Source organism: Gossypium hirsutum, chromosome D02 (genome assembly GCF_007990345.1).
Source record: "Gossypium hirsutum isolate 1008001.06 chromosome D02, Gossypium_hirsutum_v2.1, whole genome shotgun sequence".
In the NCBI taxonomy this organism is placed as follows: domain Eukaryota; kingdom Viridiplantae; phylum Streptophyta; class Magnoliopsida; order Malvales; family Malvaceae; genus Gossypium; species Gossypium hirsutum.
In genome coordinates this window covers 68,306,096-68,326,113 of record NC_053438.1, presented here as the reverse complement: position 1 = coordinate 68,326,113, position 20,018 = coordinate 68,306,096, and the positions used below count along the sequence as shown (strand labels likewise).

Here is a 20,018-nt window from a genome sequence, read left to right as displayed (position 1 = left end):
AAAAACTATCATCTTCCATCTATTTTCATCTCCATTACCGTCCAAGAGAGAAAGAAAGGTTCTTTAATTTTTCAAGCTTTGTTCTTCAAATTGGTAAGTGATTTCAAGTCTTTTTCTTGTAATTTTTATGTTTTTGAGATCCCAGAAGCTTGATTTAGCTAACCTAGGGACTATTTTGCAAAAATTTTAAAGTTTATAAAAGCTTCCACTGTTGAATCTTGAAACTTTTGGTACTAAACTGATAGATTTTGAGCTTAGATCTGAAAAAGGACTAATTTGTAAAGTGAAAGTTGTTAGTTTTGAACATAGGGATTAAAGTGAAAATATTTTCAAATTAAGGTTAAATATATGTAATTTTAGATATTAGAGAGCTATATAAGGATTATATTGAGATCGGTTTCGAAATCGAAACTTAAATTTGAAAGTTATGGCAAATTCGATTTTAGGGACTAAATTGAATAAAATGAAAAACTTGAAGGAATATCTAAAAAATGAAATTAAACTGATATATAGCTATAGTATGCTGTTAAATGATGTTTAGAATTGATAATTGAATTAAATTATTATTTAGATTGAGATTTAAACCAATCGAAGGATATTCGTAGAAAAAGAAAAATTGCGGATTAGTCTTTGCCAAGTAAGTTCATATGGTGTAATTATGTTTTAATCCTTATGGATATTATATTATGGACATATGTGATTAATAGTTACAGCCGTAGATGCCTACTTGGCGTATATTATAGATTCTACTGAGTCTAGGAAGAACATCAACCAAGTTCTGATTGTGAAGGATTTTTCTGATGTGTTTTCGAAAGAACTCCCAAGCGTGCCACTAGACAGAGAGATAGGGTTTTTGATTGAGGTAGCGCCTGGTACTGCACCCATATCTTGTGCCTAATATAGGATGACGCCATTAGAGTTGAAAGAGTTAAAGAACTAGCTACAAGATCTTCTGGACAAAAGATTTATACGACCTAGTGTTTCACCTTAAGGTGCACCAATCTTGTTCGTAAAAAAGAAGGATGGGAATCGTCAAATGAACAAAGTGATTGTGAAGAACAAGTACTCACTAGCTCGGATAGAAGACTTGTTTGACCAGTTAAGTGGAGCTACAATTTTCTCCAAAATTCACTTACGGTCTGGCTATTACCAAGTAAAGATTAAAGGTGATGATGTTCCAAAAATCGTGTTTCGCTCACACTATGGACATTACGAGTTCTTAGTAATGCCATTTGGATTAACGAATGCACCAACAATATTCATGGATCTGATGAATAGGGTCTTCCAGCCTTGGACTGTTTTGTAGTCATCTTTATAGATGATATTTTATTCTACTTTAAAAGCATGACAGATCATGAAGAACACCTAAAGATTGTGCTAAAAACTTTGCAAGAGAACAAGTTGTATGCCAAAATCATTAATTACGAATTTTGGCTGAGAGAAGTCAATTTCCTAGGTCACGTCATCTCTGCAGAAGGCATCAAAGTAGACCCTAATAAAATCAAAGTTGTGCTCGATTAGAATCTGCAAAGAAATGTCACTGAGCTACGTAGTTACATGGGATTTGCGGGTTACTACAGGAAATTTCTAAAAGGGTTTGCCATGTTGGTGACACCTCTCACGCGACTGTTAAAAAAGAAAGAAAATTTTGAATGGATAGAAATGTGTTAGAGGAGCTTTGACAAGCTGAAAGCAGTTCTAACAGAGGCTCCAATTTTAGCTTAGACAGAGTCTGGCGTGGAGTACATAGTTTACTGATGCATCCCTAAATGGGCTAAGATGTGTGTTCATGAAAAGAGGGAAGGTTGTGGCATATGTATCTCGCCAACTCAAGCCGTATGAGAAGAACTATCCAATACGTGACTTAGAACTAGCAGTTGTGGTGCTAGCACTAAAAATTTAGAGATATTATCTCTATTGGGAGAAGTGTCGCGTGTTCTCAAACCATAAGAGTTTAAAGTACTTGATGACACAGAAGAATTAAAATCTACGCCAATGATGTTGGATAGAGCTACTGAAAGACTACGACTTGGCAATCAAGTACCAAGTATTCAACCCAACCCAACCCAATCATAAAAATTACAAATAATTTAATAAATAAAAATAAAATTCTAAAACTAAAACTAAAGTCTAAAAGTATAAAAATAATTTAATTATGTAGTGATTCAATTCGGTTAATTCGGGTAATTCGGTTAATTCTTAACCAAAAATAAAAAATATATAACTTTCGGTTAATTCGGTTAACCGACCGAATTAACCGAAAAAATTTTGATTCGGTTAATTTTTTTTGAAAAAATTTCGGTTCGGTTAACGGTTAAAAATTTTGAAAGGTCGATTAATTCGGTTAATATTATTTCGGGTCGGTTAACCGAATAAACACCCCTAATTTCCATTATTAGACTATATATATATCAATTCAAACATAAATGTAATATTATTTCCTTGTTAATTCAATTATATTAAAGATAAAAGTTCGAACATCGTTTTATAGATTAAATAGATTATCAAAGGTGAATATAGAAAGGAGAAAACTTCTTAGTGAAAATTTTTCAAATAAAAAAAATAAAAATTAATATATAATAGACTTATACTCTATCTCACAAAATAAAAATATTTTTATTTAATTCCTTTAAAATAATAATAATATAAAATAAAATTATACTTTTACCTTATAAAAATTTATAATTCAATTTTCACCTCCTAAAACAATTTAACTTTCATTGTGAAAATTATAAATAATTTAAAAGTTGTATTGAGATGTTGACGTGCTCCCAAAAGGATTTTTGAAGCAAAAACAGGTGATGGAAATCCTCTTGAGTCTATTAATGAATCAAGCTCCAATCCAATGGGACCTACATTGAGTTGTGCAAAATTTTAGTCCATTTATAGACTAAACAAATTTCTTAAACCTAGGTGAGTAGTTGAAGCCTTGCGAGTCTAGCAAGATAGCCCATTGGTTATGGATTAAACCGATTAAATTAAAATAATTGATTTTGACCGAATTGATTGAAAAAAATTAATTAATCACTCGTATAAATGTTATTATCCGAAGTTATAAGCTATTAATGTGATTGGTGCAATGGGAACTTAGTTGAATTGTCATATATATAATTTAATTGAGGGCAAATGCAAAAATGGAAAATGCAAAGGAAATTAAGGTACTTTTCAGTCCAAACATGAAACCAAGAAAGAGGCAGTGGTGGTGAGTGAAGTTTAATATTCACATGAAATTTAATCACTTTGTGGGTTAGTACCATTGGTGGACCTATATATTTCAGATGTTTTAATCATGCTGTTTGAAACTCATACGGTGATGGGGTTTGGTAAAAATAAGAGCTCCCCGACAGCCCCTCTTGCGATCCCTCGTGCGATGCTGGCCTATACATCGGTGGTCCACTCGGTGTAATCGAATATGGAGATGAATCAGGCCATTGACTCCAACCTGCCATAGGACTAGAAAAAGGAAACATATAAGGGTTAGGATACATAAAAAGGCTAGGATACATAAAAGGACTAGGATACGCACCTGGCATCATATGAAGAGGCTGTGCCGTGGGTATCGTCGGTTGAACTGCTGGGTCGAGTGACTGTGTCGGTGCTGTTGCTGGGCTTGGTGATTATATGGGCGTTGATGATGAGCCAGGTGAATGTTTAGGCCTCCCTGATGGGCTTGTGTCGTCGTCCCTTCTTGGATTTAAAGGGCCACGTCGTTCCCTTTGGACACGCAAGTGCCGCTGCCTCTCATCTTCTGACAGTAAATACGGCTTGCCATAGATCCTAAACCATGGAATGTATTCTGGCACGCGCTTTAACTCTGGAACGATGATCGGTTCCCGAGTTGGTATATAATCATATCGATCTTCCCACATTTGGATGTAGTATGACCAGAATCTCGACCAATCCATATGCAATTGACGTAGGTTGATTTTTTGATGGTCATCCAACACTCCATGTAACAGCCTAATTTTCAGTGGTGTCAGAAATAGTGATTCGAGATCACTAAATCTGGCAAGTGAGTCTTAAAATTTAATAAATTAATAATTATGGGTCAAGTGTGAATTTAGAAGACTTTTTGAATTAGTGAATTTTGTGTTTTAAAAAGAATTTAATAGGTAAATTGGGTCTAAAACGATGTATCGAGACCTCGAGTTCATAAGCCGAACCATAAATATTTTTATGAATATTTATGGTGTGTCATTGAGTTAGTATAAAAGTTTCGTTAGAAAATTTTAACGTTTGGATAGTCAATTAATTAAAAAGAACTAAATTGGAAATAGTGCAAAATTTGTTAAATTGTGGTCAAATAGCTTAAGTGACTAAGAAGGAGGGATTTAAAAGGCAATTAGGCCTAAATTATATGGCTGGACGGTTGGGCAAGAAAAATCAACAGAAAGTAAGGAGAAATAGGGGCAAAATTGGAAAATTTACAAATTAAATATATAAAATAAAGATAAAAGTGAAAAATCTAGAGATCTCTTCATAATTTATCAGCAAAAACGCCATAGGAGGTCTGAAGAAAGTTGGTTTTTCATATTTTTATACCATGTGAGTTTAATTCTTGCTTTTTCTTTGAAATTTTCATGTTTTGTGACTTTTACAACTAGGTCCAACTATTGAATGCATTAGTTTTTTATTCCATGGGTGATTTTGTAAGTTACTATGAATAAGTTCTGGAAGTTTATGATGAATAAACATGGAATTAAAGTTTTAATTTTATTATATGATGATTTTATTGAGTAATTTTGGTAGAAATTGATTTTAGGGACTTAATTGTGAGAAAGTTTGGAATTAGGGTTTGGTGTTGCGGTTTTGAATATGAAAGGATATGTAGTGGTCTAAAATAGTTGGACAAGGTGTTAATTGAAAAAAATTAGATCAATTGAGGGGTTAATTGAGTAAGGATCAAATTGTAAAAACTGTAAAATTTGTGGTAAAAGTGTAATTTCGAAAATTGAAGGGCATAAATTGTGAAATGAATTAGAATAGAATTATATGCTGATGAATGAATAAATTTGCATTTTAGATCGAGAACCCGAAACAAGTCGAGGAAAAGAAAAAGTAGCTGATTAGTTCCTGAACTTTTACAAATTCAGCAAATCGACCTAGGTAAGTTCATACGGTTGAACTTTTAGGATTAATTGTTAATGTGGGAATGATATAATGTATCAATCTGTATGTTGTTGTTGAATTATCATTATGGTAAAATGAGAATAAAACGAGATTGTTAGTTCAAATTAAGGGATACGCAGGATTGAGTACACATGTTTGGCAACCAATGACGAATTGACGGGTAAGTCCATGGTGGATCCATGACAAAGTGTGAAAAGTAGGTATGGTGTTTCGGTAAAGAAAACCATACTGAGTTCTGAAAAGTAGGTATGGTATTTCAGTGAAGAAAACCAGACTGAGTTATAAAAAGTAGGTATGGTGTTTCGGTGAAGAAAACCATACTGAGTTCTGAAAAGTAGGTATGGTATTTCAGTGAAGAAAACCATACTGAGTTGTAAAAAGTAGGTATGGTATTTTCGTGAAGAAAATCATACTGAGTTATAGCAATGTGAAATATTCAAGCAAATTATGGCACCGGGCAAATGATGTACTCAATTCCGTAAGACGATCCTTAATTTGACAGGTATTTGTAAGTGCAATTGAAGCTAAATGTCAGAATAGAAGTTGACACCTGATATTGAGCTCGATTGGATATATTTATTATTTGAGATTGTGTTGGCTGGAAATGCTGAATTTTTATTGTTTGTTAATGTTGTTAGTGAAATTTTCGTAAGATTTTATTATGAGACTGTGAACTTACTAAGCTTCCATAAGCTTACTTGTGTGTGTTTATTGTTTCTTGTAGATTGATATATATATATACGTTCGGAGGATCGGATCTACATCAACGATCACACTATCCAGATTTACTCCGGTAGATTTTGTTAAACAACTTTTTGGATTTATATGGCATGTATAGGGAATTGAAGTAAAAAGTATTAGTATGAATGACCAAGTATGCAAAATAAATTTGAATGTTATGGTTGTGTTAGATATCGAAATATATCCATGCTTTTAGTTTGAAATGGTTGATTGGCGGAACTTCATTAGTATTTAAATGAAGTAGTTGAAATACTATTGGTTGTGATTTAAATTTGCAGGGAAGGTTAGATAACTTATAAAGGGGTTATATTGAATTTTTTTTAAAAATTTGCAATGGAACAGTTTTTGGATATATGCATTGAGGTAACTTTGAAAAATCATCAAAAATGGTGGAAATTGAATTAGAAGCTGAGTGAGATACTAAATTAAAGCTGAATGAGTCTACTTTCACATGAAAAAAATAGAGTAAGAAAAAGAGTTTTATATTTTTAGATATTTGAATTTTAGTGAGACAGGGTCAGAATGATTTTAAGGTCCCTTATTCTGACTTTAGAAATTCATTAAAAATTTTACAGAAGGAATTATGATTTATTATTTATATATATAGATTCCTTAGTGAGTCTATTTTCAGTAGAAATAAGTGGAATTACCATATGAAGTCTGTACAAAGAGATAATTGAATTTTAGTGACAAGAGGTCAGGATGGTCGACCAGTGAAACAGGGGAGAATTTAACTAATAAACTGTACTAATTGGATGAACCAAAAATTATAAAAATTTTATGGTAAAAATATATATGAGTTCTGTTTCAGGGAAAATTTACGGATCTAAATTTTGAGTTTTTTACCTTGATTTATAATTATTTTAGTGACTGATGCACAGGTGGACAGCTTTATTGTGAATAGTGAAATTGATTTTGAAAGTAAATTTTTATGCCCCGAACTTTTAAGTTAAGTCAAGTAACAGCTCATGCTCGACTCCAAAAACAGTCTCGAGTATAGGGTGTTACATTTTATTGGTATCAGAGCTTCGGTTTAGTCGATTCTTGGAATGAATGTAATGAGTAGAGTGTTGAGAAATACATGCCATATAAATCTGTGATAGTGTGATGTGTATGATCCGATCTGATTCTTGTTTTCTTTTATAGATTATAAAGATGTCAGATAGACCTGAACGTGATGAACAGGAAGAAGCTAATAGTAGAGTACAGACCTCTGAACAAGGAACAAGCAGTAATGTTCCAATCTCTCTGGTTCAAGAACAAGATCTTAAAAATATGATATATGGAGTGATGAATCAATGGTTTACTGATGTAATGCAAGGGAGAACTTAAACTCCACAACCTCCTCTCCCTACTGCACCACCTGTGGTACCCCCGGTTGCTCCTCCACCTCCTTCGACAATTGAATCTAGTAAACACTCTCCAATTGAAAAGTTTAGGAAGTTTGGAGCTGAAGAATTTCGAGGTAGATCGGATGATGACCCTGTAAAAGCTGAGTATTGGCTACAAAGTCTGGTAAGAGTATTTAAACAAATGGCTTGTTCTCCGGATGATTATCTGAGGTGTGCTGTGTCTCTATTAAAATAAGAAGCATATAATTGGTGGGAAACTGTGGAAGCAGTAGTATCTGAAGAGACGCTTACTTGGGAATTTTTTCAGAATGAGTTTAAAAAGAAATATGTTGGTAAAAGATATCTGGACAAGAAGAAGAGGGAATTTCTTGATTTGCGACAGGGAAATCGAACGGTAGCTGAATATGAAAGAGAATTTGTATATCTCAGTAAATATGCTCGAGATATTGTGCCGACTGAAGAAGAAATGTGTATTAGATTTGAGGAAGGGTTAAATAATGAGATCAGAATGATGATTGGGGGCACAAAAATTCGAGAATTTGTTACTCTGTCAGATCGAGCCCAGAAGATGGAAGAAGTATATAACAGAAAGAAGCAAAGAGAGAGTCGAAATAAAGAATCTTTCAAGAGGAGTTATTCCAGACCAATATCGGCAACTCCAATTAAAAAGTTCAGAGATGATTCTGGCCGACCTACTTCAACTTCAGAAAGATTGAATAAAAGTAAGACAACTCAACGGAATGTCGAAGTAACTATTCAACCTGCGGCTAGTGTTAGCAGTGCACAAAATTTTTCCAAGCCTAGATGTAAAAATTGTGGTAGGTTTCATATTGGTGAATGTTGGGGCAAAATAGGTGCTTGTTATAGGTGTGGGGGTACCGATCATTTTATTCGAAACTGCCCCAAACTGTCAGGGGAAGGAGAAGAACAAAAAGAAAAACAGACAGTTACCTCTCAGAAAGGCAAACGTTCAGGTCAAAGTAGTGCAGTGGGAACTACTCATTCGGGGATAAGAGATTCTACTATTCGATCAGAGGCTCGAGCACCTGCACGCACATATGCCATTCGAGCAAGGGAAGAGGCTGCAGCTCCAGATGTGATAGCTGGTATTTTCTATCTTTTTTATGATTCTGTGTATGCATTAATTGATCCTGGATCTACACATTCTTATGTTTGCACTGCATTAGCATCAGAAAAGAAATTATCTGTTGAATCTACTGATTATGATGTGCAAGTTACAAATCCATTAGGACAAAGTGTACTAGTTAATTTAATATGTCGAAATTGTCCACTGAAAATACAAGGCTGTGAATTCCCTGCTGATTTGATGTTGTTACCATTTCGGGAATTTGATATTATTTTGGGAATGGATTGGTTAACAAAACATGATGCTGTAGTGAATTGTCGCGAGAAACGGATTGATTTGAAAAACCAGGCAGGAGATGTAATTTCAACCGAGTTTGGAAATATAAAAGATGATGTTAGAATTATTTCTGACTTTTCAACTCAGAAAATGGTACGGAAAGGTAACGAAGCGTATGTAGCTTATATTCTTGATACCCGGGATTCTGGATCAAAGTTAGAACAGTTATCAGTTGTCAGTGAATTTGCTGATGTGTTTCCTGAGGAATTGCCAGGTTTACCGCCAGATCGTGAAGTTGAGTTTGTGATTGATGTGATCCTAGGAACAGCCCCGATATCCATAACGCCGTATAGAATGGCATCAGCAGAATTAAAAGAGTTGAAAACTCAGTTGCAGGAGTTATTAGACAAAGGGTTTATCAGACCAAGTATGTCGCCCTGGGGTGCACCTGTCTTGTTTGTGAAAAAGAAAGACGGTTCTTTAAGACTGTGTATAGACTACAGGCAGTTGAACAAGGTAACAGTAAAGAATAAATATCCTTTGCCTCGTATTGATGATCTGTTTGATCAGTTGAAAGGTGCTGCAGTATTTTCCAAAATAGATCTTCGATCCGGGTATTATCAGTTAAAAGTTAAAGAGTGTGATGTGCCGAAAACTGCCTTTCGAACCCGATATGGTCACTATGAATTTTTGGTGATGCCATTTGGTTTAACCCATGCTCCGGCTGCTTTTATAGATTTGATGAATCGAATTTTTCAGTCATATTTGGATAGATTCGTGGTTGTGTTCATTGATGATATATTGATTTATTCAAAGACAGAGTCCGAACATGCACAACATCTAAGGATTGTATTACAGACTTTGCGGGAGAAACAGTTGTATGCGAAATTCAGCAAATGTGAATTTTGGCTTTATGAAGTTGCATTTTTGGGTCATCTTGTATCAGTTGATGGAATCAGAGTGGATCCAAGTAAGGTAGCAGCAGTGGTAAATTGGAAAGTTCCGAAGAATGTTACTGGAGTGCGAAGTTTTCTGGGATTGGCTGGTTATTATCGCCGATTTGTCAAAGATTTTTCAATGATTGCCTTACCGTTGACTCGATTATTACAAAAGAGTGTTGAATTTACATGGTCAGATGAATGTCAGCAGAGTTTCGATAAGTTGAAAAAGATGTTGACAGCGGCTCTAGTATTGACCCAACCAGAGTCGGGTGTACCGTTTGTAGTATATAGTGATGCGTCTCTGAATGGTTTGGGCTGTGTACTTATGCAGGCAGGCAAAGTGGTGGCATATACTTCTCGACAACTGAAACCGCATGAGAAGAATTATCCTACACATGACTTGGAATTGGCAGCAATCGTGTTTGCTTTGAAGATATGGAGACACTACTTATATGGTGAGAAATGTTACATGTATACTGATCATAAAAGTTTGAAGTATTTAATGACTCAGAAAGAGTTAAATCTGAGACAGAGACGATGGTTGGAGTTGTTAAAAGATTATGATATTGTCATTGACTATCACCCAGGGAAAGCAAATGTAGTGGCAGATGCACTCAGTCGAAAGTCGTCTTTGTTTGCACTTCGAGCTATGAATACTCATTTATCTATTAATGAAGATGGTTCCGTGTTAGCAGAGTTGAAAGTGAAACCTGTATTGATGATGGAGGTATGTTGTATTTTCGCAATAGAATTTTTGTTCCGAATAATTCAGACTTGAAGAATGATATTCTTTCTGAAGCCCATAACAGCATGTATTCTATTCACCCGGGCAGTACGAAAATGTATTGTGATTTGAGAGGAACTTATTGGTGGCCTGGTATGAAACGGGAAATATGTGAATTCGTTGCAAAGTGTTTAATTTGTCAGCAGGTAAAAGCAGAACACCAAGTGCCCACAGGTTTGTTACAACCCGTGATGATTCCTGAGTGGAAATGGGAGCATGTCACGATGGATTTTGTATCTAGATTACCTGTCACTCAGAAAAAGAAAGATTCAATTTGAGTGATTGTTGATAGGTTGACTAAGTCAGCACATTTCATTCCCGTCAAAACAGATTTTCCGCTTGAAAAGTTAGCAGAATTATATGTGTCAGAAATTGTGAAATTACATGGAGTGCCGACATCCATTATTTCTAATCGAGATCCGAGGTTTACCTCGAGATTTTGGAGTAAATTACAGGAAGCTTTAGGTACTAAGTTAAAATTTAGTACAGCTTTCCATCCTCAAACAGACGGGCAATCTGAGCCAGTGATTCAGATTTTAGAAGATATGTTGAGGTGTTGCATACTCGAGTTCGATGGTAGCTGGGAAAGGTATTTACCTTTAGCTGAATTTGCTTATAATAATAGCTATCAAACTAGTATTAAAATGGCACCATTTGAAGCTCTGTATGGAAGGAAATGTAGAACCCCATTGTATTGGTCTGAATTAAGTGAATCGAAGTTAGTAGGAGTGGAATTGATTCGGGAAACTGAAGAGAAAGTCAAGATTATTCGAGATAGTTTGAAAGTTGTTTCCGACCGTCAGAAGTCGTACGCAGATTTGAAGAGAAGAGATATAGAATTCAATGTGGGTGATCGTGTGTTCTTGAAAGTTTCTCCATGGAAAAAAGTTTTACGGTTTGGTAAAAAGGGAAAACTCAGTCCACGATTTATTGGGCCGTATGAAGTCATAGAAAGAATTGGTCCAGTAGCTTATAGATTGGCTTTGCCTCCTGAACTTGAGAAGATCCATAATGTGTTTCATGTATCTATGTTGAGACGGTATAGATCAGACCCTTCGCATGTGATTCCTCATACCGAAATAGAAATACAATCAGACATGACTTATTCGGAAGAACCAGTAAGGATTTTGGCACGAGAAGTTAAAGAATTGCGGAACATACGAGTACCATTGGTAAAAGTGCTATGGCATTGACATGGTATGGAGGAAGCAACCTGGGAAACAGAAGAATCAATGAAATCACAATATCAGAACCTATTTTCAGGTAACAAATTTCGAGGACGAAATTTTCTAAGGGGGGAGAGTTGTAACAGCCTAATTTAGTGATTCGAGATCACTAAATCTGGCAAGTGAGTCTTAAAATTTAATAAATTAATAATTATGGGTCAAGTGTGAATTTAGAAGAATTTTTGAATTAGTGAATTTTGTGTTTTAAAAAGAATTTAATAGGTAAATTGGGTCTAAAACGATGTATCGAGACCTCGAGTTCATAAGCCGAACCATAAATATTTTTATGAATATTTATGGTGTGTCATTGAGTTAGTATAAAAGTTTCGTTAGAAAATTTTAACGTTTGGATAGTCAATTAATTAAAAAGGACTAAATTGGAAATAGTGCAAAATTTGTTAAATTGTGGTCAAAGAGCTTAAGTGACTAATAAGGAGGGATTTAAAAGGCAATTAGGCCTAAATTATATGGCTGGACGGTTGGGCAAGAAAAATCAGCAGAAAGTAAGGAGAAATAGGGGTGTTACACTCCAGGTGCCACGGGAATCGATTATCGAAATCCAAATAGCGGTAATACTCTGTCCGACTGGTGCATCTCCACAGTCGCAAAGTTGACCAATGGGACTTTCGTATGCCAAACGTTTGGATTTTGGAAATACTCATCCGAAATTACTGCCCGAATTGTCGGATGCTCGTATGGTGTCCATTAAAACCATATGACCATGATGGAAATATTAGTTATATACTAAATACGGGTTATACCAATAGACTATCTCATGATGGAAATATCTATTTATTTAATACTTACTTGTGCTTCCGACCGTTGGTCCAATAGAAGCTGTATATCTTCAAAAGAGGTAGGTAATCGAGCATAACTTGCCGATGATTCCACCTAATTAAATAAATTTTTAGCATTCGATTATGTTTTAAATCTACGTAATAATTGCAAAATCTAATATAAAATTTACCTCGTTATGAGTGGGAATGTATACGGGTGGTCCACTTGATGACGTAAAAATGGAAAGCGAAATCGTGCCTATGACTGTAGTAGTGACAAGCAACCTCTGATTTTCGCTTTATTCGGTCGCGTCACCCCGCACATCTTCCAGTACAATATTGCCAACACGGTAGACCTCCGAACTATATTCACCAGCTGCTCAAAAATCAACGAGTTTCAGCAACCATCTTAGATGTACGAGGTTCTGTAACAAGTCCGGCATCAGATAACCTCTAATTATCTAAAGAATGTATGCCCGAACATATCGGATTCTTTCTAATTCGGTTGAATCATCATCCGGATCCGAGGATGTGTCTCGTAACCAGCCCATCTCGATTCGACCTCCGTTAATATTCTCTGGAATAGCGCCCAAAAGCTCGTAGCATACTGCTCCTTAATCACCAGATTGAACAGACCCGGTGACTGCGTACCCGTCCACCGGCAATCCCAATTGCAAATTAATATCTTCCAAAGTGATAGTGCACTCTCCACATGGAAGATGGAATGTGTGCATTTCAGGTCTCCACCTCTCAATCAACGCACTGATAAGTTTTGGGTCCAACTTGCATCCCTAGCCTACCATCGCCACGTGCCAAAAACCTGCCTCCCGCAGGTAATTCTCTACCAACGGTGATGGAGGACCATGCATATTACGGAAATAGCATTGCAATATCCGATTTACAAACTTTTATAACAAATAATAAAATAAAAATTATTTAAATTTGCATGAATAAAAAATCTTAAATAAGATTTAAAAATTAAATTTAACACTTACCATTTTCATTTGTTCGACGGATATATGCTTGTCATCAAGATGAATCAATTCTCCGGCCATTGCTAAATTGGTACAAATTTTTATGATTTAAAAAAAAATTCAAATTTTTTTTAAACTTTTTTAAAAATAATTTAAAAAATTAAAGCTCTTTTAAATAGAAATTTGAGAGGAAATTGAGAGGAATTTAAGAGAATATTAGAGAGAAATTGAGAGAAATGATTTAGTTGTGAAAAAAAATGAAGGTGGGGGGTTTTATAGTTTTTTTTTTACCGTTGGGGGGTCACTAACGGTCAAAAAAATATCTGTTGGTACTGTTCACGCGCGAGCAAAACGCGTCCCCAGGGGAGCGTTTACGTGGCAGGAAAACGCGCCCTTGAGGGAGCGATTTCTGTCCACGTAGGCAAAATGCTTCCTCAGGGACGTGTTTTTCTGCCACGTCCCTTGACATCGCGATGACATGGACGCGCTTTCGGGGAATTGGGACATTCCGGTAAATAATTATATTCCGGGCCCATATCGGTAAATTTAAAAAAAGGGCTTTTATATGTAATTTGCCCAGCTAAAAGGCTAAAACTTTAAACGTTCCAAAATAATTAATTACCTAACAAGCCGATGCCCCTATCTCCGCCCCTTAAAAATCATACACATTTTTTTTCTTTTTGAGAATGTGTTTTTAATTTTAATTTGTGCTCGCTACAAAAATTCGGTTAAATTAACAAAATAAACAGAATAAATTAAAATAATTTTTTATTCAACTTTTTATTTTGAATATTCAAACTGAATAAACTGATAAGCTGATTAAGCATTAAATCCAATTCAATATTTTCTTTGAATATTAATTTCGTTTTCTTATCATATCTACTCTTTTTGATACAATGCTTATAATTATCCATAACCCATTTTCCAACCCTTAAATAGGAGGATAATGCGTTTCAACTCATTCGAACCCATATTTTTCTACACTAACAACAATACCGATATCAATCGAATTAAGACTCAATCAACAAATCCACCTCGATATTTAAATATACAATATCTAGGCCCGTTCTTGATATTTTTAGGGCTCTAGGCAAAATAATAAAATGGGGTTTTAGGTTCCTTAAAAGTTAGAGAAAAATTTTTTTAGGTCCCATAAAAGTTAGTAAAAAAATTTTGGATCCTTAAAAAAAAGTTTTTGGACGGAACCCCTTAAAAACTGGAAAATAATATTTTACACATTTTTCAACCTTCGACCTTGGAAGGCCATACCTCCAAACGACTCTAGGGCCGTACCTTAAAAGATACTACTTGGAGTAACTAAAAGATGCGGCTCCTTTTTCTTTTTCTTTTTAATTATTATAAGATAATGGTAAAATTGTAATTTCGATATCCCTATTAAAATCACATTTGAGACTTAGTCTTTATATTTTAATTTGACATAATTTTATCACCTACTTTTACAATTATATTAGTTAGTCCAAATAATTAATATCTTTAACCATTTCGATTAAAATGATGACATGAATTTCTCTTAAAACATTTCTAACACAATATATATAAAAAATGGGATCAGCATGTTTTTTTTTAAAAATGGGCCATTTCACTCTCAGTCCTTCCACCTTTTAAGTTGTTTTAATTGGGTCCTAAATCTATTTATTTTTCTTTTAGAAATTATACCATTTAATTTTTTGATTGTTTCAATTTAAGTTGCACCACGAGGCGCTGCAAAAAAAAATGGTTCAATTCGGATAAATGCAGTTCTAAATTTGTAAATTGAAAACTGAATTAAATCGAATATGTTTAACTAATAGTCAAACTCAAATCCTACTTGAACAGGTTTGATTTAGGGTTTAGGATAATATTCAAATCCTACTTGAATATGTTCCATTGCAAAGTCCTTAAAGAATTCCCAGAAATTTTATCTAACCAAGAGAAATTAAAGTAATGGCAAACATGAAGATTGCAACATGTTTTATCATGGTCCTAATGGTCATGTTTTCTATGGGAGCTAAAGCTCAATCAGGTTGCACTACTGTATTGTCAGCATGTCACATTGCCTCAATTTCATTGCGGGAAACCCGTCGACCCCGTCTCAACAATGCTGCACACAGCTTACCAGTGTCGTGCGTTCATCACCCCAATGCTTGTGTGAGGTCCTTAATGGTGGTGGTTCGTCGCTGGGGATCAATGTCAACCGGACTCAAGCTTTGGTCTTACCTGGCGCATGCAATGTTCAGACTCCACCCATCAGTGCCTGTAATGGTATGGTTGCAATTAACCTATCTATGTGTTCCTTTTCAATCTCATTCTTGCATATATGAAACCAAAATAAAAAAAACAGTTGTTTAAGTACTTAAGAGATAATTGTAATTTACTCAATCTGCTATATATTCTGCTAACACCATGCTTGCTTGCTTATTACTATAATGTGCTTCTCCAGCGGCTGCAGACTCTCCAGTTGGATCACCAGAATCTGGGAGTACAATCCCTACAGGTATATCATTGTTATTGCCTTGATCAACCTTTCCTTTAAGCCTATGTTTCTTTAATTCCTCATTTTCGTCGAAGTACTCACGTCCAACATTCATATCTTGCACATAGCTACAGAGAGAGATATAGCATGAAAATAGTTACCCCAATCCTTTATAAGTATGTTGATTGATAAATATTGAAAGTTGGTGAAGAATGTGGATCTAAAACTGTACCATTGATTAAATGCTAAAGTTACATATTTTATGTAATTAAATTGGTTAATTTATGAGAGTGCACCACTAATTTTTCCATGTTTTTGTTGAATTTTGTGTAGGGGTGCAATTTGGGGCTAAATAGAAGAAAAAGGAGACAATTGGGCTAGATTGAATAAAGAAGCAAAGAAGGAGGACCAAAGCAGAATTTTTCCAAGATTAATTAGCTGAAATTTTTGTTGACTTAGTGGGAGATTATGTAGGGATTTTTAATATTTTATTCTTTGATTTTCTATACTAGTTGGCTCTTAAATTAGCAAAGCCACTAGTATAAATAGTGGACTACTTTGTTCATTTTATCATCAAGTCTTGAATCAAGTCATTAATCAAGTTTTTAATTACCAAGTTTTTTTATTAAGTATCCATTTCAGCTTTAGGCCGAAATTAGCCTCGTCAAAACCCGTGAGTTACGCACCCGAGCAAATTAACTCCTAAATTCCAGTACTTATTATTTCTTCGGATTAAGAGTATGATTTTGTCAACTCATAAAGTCAGATCAACATTAAGTCCAAAAAGACGTCGTTTGATTTAGTGTGGTTAGACGTACAGTTGGAATTCTGAAAGGAACGTTTCTAATCTGTTTTCTGTGAACACATTGGCGTGCCAAGTGGAGATTGCTGTTTGGTTCCGTCAAGGGGAGTAGTAACCGGATTTAAATGTCCCACGCGGTTGAGGGCATTGGTTCGAGCTAGGCTCTTCTAGAACGCAAAGCTGCCGGAGTTCTAAATCACGAACGTTTCGTGGTTGTTCGATCAGTAAGGGTTAGTTATTGGACGTTCCATAACTAATTTACACAAGGAAGAGTTGGTGTCTGAGGCGTCCTTGGTAGCTATAACTAGCTTATTGGAAAAGAGGAGTTCATCTAATTTCGAGGATCGGTTCAAAGACGAGGAAAAATCTGTGCCTAAAGCTGAGCTTATTTTAATTAATTTTTCTTCAGATTTATTTAACTGCTTTTTATTATTTATTTTCAGCTTTTACTTTTTACGCATTTTATTTATTTATTTCAGGTTCCAGGTTTTCGATTTTATCCTTCCCAAATTTCTTGGGCACGACAATTGCCCCGACATAAATCTGGTCAAGAGAGCAACAATTTGCAGTAAATCCAGTCTCTGAGGGATCTACCCTACTCCCTATACTGCTTAAAATTGCAAAATTAGGTGTAGGTTTATATTGGTGGATTCGACACCCATCAACCATCCTCAGAGGAAGATGGATCACCATCATCATCATCGAATGGAAGCACCATGACCAAATTGACACTCTCATTACTGTTCTTCCTCATTGTGGCCATATCACATTGAATCTTCTATCCTATTTGAAAAACATTTTATGATATTATTGATTGTGTTACATAGTTTCCCATTGGTTGTGCATACTTTGTGATGTTTATTACTGAAGAGAGTTATATGGCTTCTCTTCTTTTGTCAATAAAGTTTATCTATGTTTGAACATCCCTACTCTCCTCTAGATATGGCAAAAAAACTTAAAATCCACGAGTTCCGAGTTGATCTTAAAGTCGTTTTCTTTAAATTGAGTTTTGAGGCGAGATAGATTAATTTCATAAAATTATTGGATTGAGTTTAGCGTGAAACCACCCCGCCCTGCCTTAAGATATTTATAAATTTACCCTTCTACATATTTAATATTAAATAGGTTAAAAATCTTTAAAATCTATCACTATCAACTTCATTTTATCACCTTTACTCCCATTTCACACTAATTTTTTTAAATTTTATTTTCCCAAATTATGTTTAGCATGATCTTTATTGAAAATAACAATAGCTCCAAAAGTAAACCATGAACACAACAATTTTAGTGTTGAACAAAAAAAAAAATGAACACATCAAAACCAATGGGAAGTGGTGCCAATTTTTTTAAATAATTAATCACAATTTCAAAAGAAAAGGTTTGAACTTGGGCCAAGTTGGATCGGGATAGGGTATACAATTAATTTTCGAGTTTAAGTTTAAGTGGATTAAAATTTTTAAGATCAAAATTAAGGTCAAGGCATGACAGTAAAGTATTAAATCATTGAACGGTTAAAATCGCTATTGTTGACCTTCTTTATTTGTACCATTTACACTAAAAAAAATCACTTCTACTTCTCTTTTATCTTCGATTTTTGACATTAATCGTTAGATCGACTTGAATCTTAGGTATGTTATTCTACTCATCATTGGGTACTGATCTATCGAGCCGATCGTTGTATTGCCTCTTGGAGCTTACTAGTCGGACTGTTTTGACAAAAAAAACTTAACAGATCAATGCCTTAAATAAAACTGTCTGAATAGTTCAGTGATTGAAATAAAAACTTTCAAATAGTTTAATAACCATTTTGTAATTTTTTAAAGTTAAATGACCAAAACATAAACTTAGTAGTAATTTAATAACATTGAGTGTAATTTGCCCAAAGAATAAAAAAGTATAGGTAAGAAAATCAAATAAACCATGCATGAGGTAAAGTTATAAAAAAATTAAATAGATAAAAAAATAAAAGTGAAATGGTAAGACAATAATGTCGACATCATGTCATAGAAAATAATAAATAACCTAACCTTAAATATTTTCTTCCATGATGTAACCTTGATCTTGATAACTTCGTGACCATGCAATAAGCTTAAGGTTGAAAATGGTGTCCAAACATATTTCCATTAGGGGTGTGCAAAATTCGGGTAAAACCGAAAAAATTCGGTTAACCGATCGAATTCGGTTAATCGGTCGGTTAACCGAATTTTTTCGGTCAGGAGTCGGTTAATTATTTTTTAATTTTTCGGTTAACGGTTAATTAGGTTCGAAACCGGTCGGTTAACCGAATTTTTTCGGTTTAACCGAAAAATTAATAAATAAAATTATAATATATAAATAGGCCCACTATTCACCTAAACCCAATCCAAACCCAAGTATTCAACCCAACCCAACCTAATCATAAAAATTACAAATAATTTAATAAATAAAAATAAAATTCTAAAACTAAAACTAAAGTCTAAAAGTCTAAAAATAATTTAATTATGTAGTGATTCAATTTGGTTAATTCGGTTAATTTTTAACTAAAAATAAAAAATATATAATTTTCGGTTAATTCGGTTAACCGACCGAATTAACCGAAAAAATTTCGATTCGGTTAATTTTTTTTGAAAAAATTTCGGTTCGGTTAACGGTTAAAAATTTTGAAAGGTTGATTAATTCGGTTAATATTATTTCGGGTCGGTTAACCGAATAAACACCCCTAATTTCCATTATTAGACTATATATATATATCAATTCAAACATAAATGTAATATTATTTCCTTGTTAATTCAATTATATTAAAGATAAAAGTTCGAACATCGTTTTATAGATTAAATAGATTATCAAAGGTGAATATAGAAAGGAGAAAACTTCTTAGTGAAAATTTTTCAAATAAAAAAAATAAAAATTAATATATAATAGACTTATACTCTATCTCACAAAATAAAAATATTTTTATTTAATTCCTTTAAAATAATAATAATATAAAAATTTATAATTCAATTTTCACCTCCTAAAACAATTTAACTTTCATTGCGAAAATTATAAATAATTTAAAAGTTGTATTGAGATGTTGACGTGCTCCCAAAAGGATTTTTGAAGCAAAAACGGGTGATGGAAATCCTCTTGAGTCTATTAATGAATCAAGCTCCAATCCAATCGGACCTACATTGAGTTGTGCAAAATTTTAGTCCATTTATAGACTAAACAAATTTCTTAGACTTAGGTGAGTAGTTGAAGCCTTGCGAGTCTAGCAAGATAGCGCATTGATTATTGATTAAACCGATTAAATTAAAATAATTGATTTTGACCGAATTGATTGAAAAAAAATAATCAATCACTCGTATAAATGTTATTATCCGAAGTTATAAGCTATTAATGTGATTGGTGCAATGGGAACTTAGTTGAATTGTCATATAATTTAATTGAGGGCAAATGCAAAATGCAAAGGAAATTAAGGTACTTTTCAGTCCAAAC

At 34.1% G+C, this 20,018-nt stretch overlaps 1 pseudogene; it reads left to right on the top strand.

Annotated features, from left to right (window-relative positions):
• The first annotated feature begins 15,231 nt into the window (after window positions 1-15,231).
• On the top strand, window positions 15,232-17,335 carry LOC107944331 (non-specific lipid transfer protein GPI-anchored 5-like; annotated as a pseudogene).
• Window positions 17,336-20,018: the final 2,683 nt, after the last annotated feature.